Source organism: Carcharodon carcharias, chromosome 1 (assembly GCF_017639515.1).
Source record: "Carcharodon carcharias isolate sCarCar2 chromosome 1, sCarCar2.pri, whole genome shotgun sequence".
Taxonomy (NCBI): Eukaryota; Metazoa; Chordata; class Chondrichthyes; order Lamniformes; family Lamnidae; genus Carcharodon; species Carcharodon carcharias.
In genome coordinates this window covers 218600914-218606913 of record NC_054467.1, presented here as the reverse complement: position 1 = coordinate 218606913, position 6000 = coordinate 218600914, and the positions used below count along the sequence as shown (strand labels likewise).

Genomic DNA, 6000 nt, shown 5'->3' with positions numbered 1-6000 from the left:
ATACCCCATAAAGAGACAGGCATAGCTGGGGCCCATGCGGGTACCCATAGCCACACCTTTTATTTGGAGGAAGTGAGAGGAGTTGAAGGAGAAATTGTTCAGTGTGAGAACAAGTTCAGCCAGACGGAGGAGAGTAGTGGTGGATGGGGATTGTTCGGGCCTCTGTTCGAGGAAGAAGCTAAGGGCCCTCAGACCATCCTGGTGGGGGATGGAGGTGTAGAGGGATTGGACGTCCATGGTGAAGAGGAAGCGGTAGGGGCCAGGGAACTGGAAATTGTTGATGTGACGTAAGGTGTCAGAGGAATCACGGATGTAGGTGGGAAGGGACTGGACAAGGGGAGAGAGAAGGGAGTCAAGATAACGAGAAATGAGTTCTGTGGGGCAGGAGCAAGCTGAGACGATCGGTCTACCGGGGCAGTTCTGTTTGTGGATTTTGGGTAGGAGATAGAAGCGGGCCGTCCGAGGTTGGGCGACTATCAGGTTGGAAGCTGTGGGAGGGAGATCCCCAGAGGAGATGAGGTCAGTGACAGTCCTGGAAACAGTGGCTTGATGTTCAGTGGTGGGGTCATGGTCCAGGGAGAGGTAGGAGGAAGTGTCTGCGAGTTGACGCTCAGCCTCCGCGAGGTAGAGGTCAGTGCGCCAGACAACAACAGCACCACCCTTGTCAGCGGGTTTGATGACAATGTCAGGGTTGGACCTGAGAGAACAGAGTGCAGTAAGTTCAGAGAGAGACAGGTTAGAATGGGTGAGAGGAGCAGAGAAATTGAGACGACTAATGTCGCGCCGACAGTTCTCAATGAAAAGATCGAGAGAAGGTAAGAATCCAGAGGGAGGGGTCCAGGTGGAGGGAGAACATTGGAGATGGGTAAAAGGATCCGTTGAACTGGGAGAGGACTCCTGCCCAAAGAAGTGAGCCCGGAGACGAAGACGGCGGAAGAAGAGTTCAGTATCATGCCGAGCCCGAAATTCATTGAGGTGAGGGCGTAAGGGTTTGAAACTAAGTCCTTTGCTGAGCACTGAACGTTCAGCATCGGAGAGGGGAAGGTCAGGGGGTATAGTGAATACACGGCTGGGGTTGGGACTGGAAGAAAGGGTGGGGACGGAGGGACAGGCAGGGGTGGAGGGTCCTAGATGGGTGTTGGTGTCGATGAGTTGTTGGAGCTTGCGTTCCTTAATAAATATGGAACGCTTCACGAATTTGCGTGTCATCCTTGCGCAGGGGCCATGCTAATCTTATCTGTATCGTTCCAATTTTAGTATATGTGCTGCCGAAGTGAGCACTTTTGTTCTTTTGTTCTGTTGTTTGTGACATCTTTTGATGATCTGCTTCTATTACTGCTTATTTGTCCCTACAACCACACCAACCCCCTCCACTTCTCTCTCTCTCCCCCCACCCAAACCCCTCCCCCCACCCCCCCCCCACACACACACACACACACACACACACACACACACACACACACACACACACACACACACACACACCTTAAACCAGCTTATATTTCACCCCTTTCTTGGACTCACTCAAGTTCTGTCGAAGGGTCATGAGGACTCGAAACGTCAACTCTTTTCTTCTCCGCCGATGCTGCCAGACCTGCTGAGTTTTTCCAGGTAATTCTATTTTTATTTTAAAACAATAGTGTTTTGGATGGTCCCTCTGATCTGTGGCATGGTTCTTGGTTATTGGACAGGCTGTAGCCATGCTCTGGTACTTGTTTAACACTTGTTTATTAGTATTTGTTACAGAGTGCACATTACTCCTGAACATGGTGTGTTCCAAACTCTCTCCCCAGAGAGAGAGAGAGTCTAACACATGACTGACTGATGTCAGTGATATATCATTTCCATGTCATACATTAGCATATCAATTCTGTTAACCCTTTATACTGCACCTCCACCCAAGTATACTATTGAATGTTTAACAACATGGAACTACCTCTTTAACGATTAACATTGTATTTCTGTAACTCCCTTTTTACAACTACAACTTCTACCCAACTCTAATTTCTTCTCTTCTCCCTCCCCAAGTCACAGTCATGAGGTATTCAGTCTCCCACAGTATTCTCAGCCCTGAGGGAAGACGTTTAGGAGACATGAGGGCTTTCTTGTTTCCCGTGGAGGACATCAGCATCATCAGAAGCAGACCACAATTTTGCAGCATTGCTGGTTAACAGAGTGTAGGTTTTAGGATTAACAAACAGCAAGGACAATGAGTGTTTTGTAACAAAAGACTGACCTAAGAGAGAAGGCTGAAGGGCATCAACCTTTGGACTCTCTGGGACTAGAAGGGGAGAAATCAGGACTCCTTGAGGAACTTTTTGTTCCCTCAAAGCACATAGGGGAAGACCTTTGGAAGACGAATGATCTTCAACTCAAGTGAACACTGTCACAGTCATATCACTCACTGCTGCATGGAAGACGAAGAAAGTAATTGAAGACCTGAGATTCCAATGAATCTGGGTGATTTTTTTTTATGATTCGTTCATGGGATGTGGGTGTCACCGGCCAGGCCAGCATTTATTATCTATCCCTAGTTGCCCTAGGTCAGAGGGCATTTAAGAGGCAACCACATTGCTGGGGGTCTGGTGTCACATGTAGGCCAAACCAGGTAAGGATGGCAGATTTCCTTCCCTAAAGGACGTTAGTAAACCGGATGGGTTTTTACAACAATCGACAATGGTTTGATTGTCATTATTAGACTTTTAATTCCAGATTTTTACTGAATTCAAATTCCACCATTTGCCGTGGCAGGATTCAAACCCAGGTCCCCAGAGCATTACCCTGGGTCTCTGGATTAACAGTCCAGCAACAATTCCACTACACCATCGCATCCCCCCCGATGAATGAAAAATGACATAATTCCAGTAAGCCTCTCAGGAAAAGAGATGATTTCTGATGGTATCTCAGAAGGACTGCCTATTTTTATAGGCTGTGATAAGAGAGCCACACTTTTCTCTGTGTGAGGCCGCTTCATTATGAGCATAGGGAAGGATTGCTGAGGATATGGAGACAAGGCAGCACCATTTCTGCAATCAGATGAATTTCAATGACAAAATGAAGATGAATTTCCTGTAGCTGAATAACTCAGAGACATGTTTTCTGTACAGACTATAAAGCTTTAGAAGTGCTGAAGATTCTGCCTCAGCCTCTATGCTGACGTACTGTTTTATAGGGAAGAAGATTTTCAGCTTGCTCTGAAGTATGGGCCTCAATTGACTTTCACCCCTGGAAATAGATGCTACCATTTTTTTGGCAGTGTGATCCTCCATGGACTCTAATGTGAAATCAGGCAAAGCGTTTTCTCTGGAAGGCTCTTCATAGGCACCAGTGATAGACTAGGTATTACATTGGTAGATTCTGTGGACCAAAGATCTGAACACTGCTCAGCCACTAGAAACACAGCTGAATCCTCAAAAAGGGCATCAGATCATAAGACCATAAGACGTAGGAGCAGAAGTAGGCCATTTGGCCCATTAAGTCTGCTCCGCCATGCGATGAGATCATGGCTGATCTGATAATTCTCATCTCCACTTTCCTGCCTTGTCCGCATAACCCTTGATTCCCTTACTGATTAAAAATCTGTCTATCTCAGCCTAGAATATACTTAACCACCCAGCCTCTACAGCCCTCTGCACTAAAGAATTCCACAGATTCACCACTCTCTGAGAGAAGAAATTCCTGCTCATCTCTGTTTTAAATGGATGCTCCCTTACTCTGAGATTATGTCTTCTGGTCCTAGAATCTCCCACAAGGGGGAACAATTTCTCAGCATTTACCCTGTCAAACCCTGTAAGAATCTTATATGTTTCAATAAAGTTGCCTCTCATTCTTCTAAACTCCAATGAGTACAGGCCCAACTGACTCAACCTCTCCTCATAAGATAAGCCCTCCATACCTGGGATCAACCTAGTGAACCTTCTCTGGACAGCCTCCAATGCCAGTATATCTTTCCTTAGACAGGGGACCAAAATTGTTCACAGTATTCTAGGTGTCGTCTAACTAGTGTCTTGTATAGCTTTAGCAAGGCTTCCCTATTTTTATACTCCATTTCCTTTGAAATAAAGGCCAATATTCAATGTGCCTTCCCTATTACCTGTTGAACTTGTATGTTAGCTTTTTGGGATTCATGCACAAGGATTCCCAAATCCCTCTGTGCTGCAGCCTTCTGCAGCCTTTCTCCATTTAAATAATATTCAGCTCCTCTTATATTATATTATATTATATTCCATCTGCCAAGTTTTTGCCGACTCGCATAACCTGTCTATATCTCTTTGTAGACTCCTTGTGTCATCCTCACTACTTGCCTTCCCATCTATTTATGTGTCATCCGCAAACTTGGTGATAGTACATTCACTTCCCTCATCTAAGTCATTAATATATTATAAATAATTGAGGCCCCAGCACTGATCCCAGTGGCACTCCACTAGTCACAGATTACCATCCTGAAAATGCCCCTCTTATCCCAATTCTCTGTCTTCTATTAGTTAGCCTATCTCTATCCATGCTAGTATACAACCCCAACACCATGGGCTCCTATCTTATTAAGTAGACTTATGTGTGGTACCTTACTGGACGCCTTCTGGAAATCCAAATATATTACATCTACTGGTTCCCTTTTGTCTATCCTGCTTGTTACCTCCTCAAAGAATTCTAATAGATTTATTAGGGATGATTTCCCCTTCATGAAGCCATGCTGACTCTACTTGATTAGATTATGTATTTCTAAATGCTCTGCTAGTATATCCTTTATAATAGATTCCAACATTTTCCCAATGACAGATGTTAAGCTAACTGGCCAATACCTGTTTTTTTACCTCCCTCCCTTTTTGAATAAGGCTGTTACATTGGCTGTTTTCCAATCCTCTGGGTCTTTTCCAGAATCTACGGATCCTTGAAAGATAACTACCAGTGCAACCACGATCTCTGTAGCTACTTCCTTTAATATCCTAAGATGTACCCATCAGGTCCAGGGGACTTAAATGCCTTTAGTCCTATTAGTTTCCTAGTACTTTTTCTCTAGTGATAGGTATTGTATTTATTTCCTCCCCTCCTTTTGTCCCTTGATTATTTAGTATTTTTGAAATGTTATTATTCTACCATGAAGACTGAAGCAAAGTAATTATTCAACTCCTCTGCCATTTCCTGGTTCCCCATTATTATTTCCCTAGCCTCATTCTCTAAGGGGCCTATCTTCACTTTGGCCTCTCTCTTCCTTTTCATATATTTAAAGAAGCTCTTACTGTCCATTTTTATATTATTTGCTAGTTTACCCTCAAAGTTTATTTTCTCCCGCTTTATTATTTTTTGGTCATCTTTTGTTGGTTTTTAAAACTTTCCCAATCCTCTGGCTTATCACTAATCTTTGCCACATTGTATGTTTTTTCTTTCCATTTGATACTGTCCTTAACTGCCTTGGTTAACCATGGTTGGTTTATCCTCTCCCTTGAATATTCTTCCTCACTAGGATATATCTTTGTTGAGAGTCATGAGCTATTTTCTTAAACACCTGCCATTGTTCATCAACCGTCTTTGCTGCTAAACTGCTTCCCCAGTCCACGGCAGCCAACTCTGCCCTCATTCCTTTGTAATTACCCTTATTTAAGTTCAGCACAGTTGTTTCCAACCCAAGTTTCTCACTCTCAAACTATATGCTAAACTCTGCCATATTATGGTCACTTTTTCCTAGGGGATCCTTTACTCTAAGATCATTTATTAAACCTGCCTCATTACACATTACCAGATCCAAAATAGCCTGATCCCTGGTTGGATCCACAATGTATTGTTCTAGGAAACTGTCCTGAATACACTCTATGAATTCTTGCTCGTGTCTACCTCTCCCAGTTTGATTTTCCCAATCAACATGAAGATTAAAGTCACCCATGATTAATGTGCTGCCTTTTTTACATGCCCTCATTATCTCCTGATTTATTCTCTATCCTGCAGTATTGCTACTGAAAGGGGGCCTATAGACTACTCCCACCAGTGTCTCCTTCCCCTTGT

General features: G+C 43.9%; 1 non-coding gene across 1 annotated transcript; it reads right to left on the bottom strand.

Annotated features, from left to right (window-relative positions):
• Positions 1–1174: 1174 nt before the first annotated feature.
• LOC121285755 lies at positions 1175–1281 on the bottom strand. Its single transcript, XR_005944773.1, has one exon. It is a non-coding gene; the product is annotated as a U6 spliceosomal RNA (small nuclear RNA).
• Positions 1282–6000: the final 4719 nt, after the last annotated feature.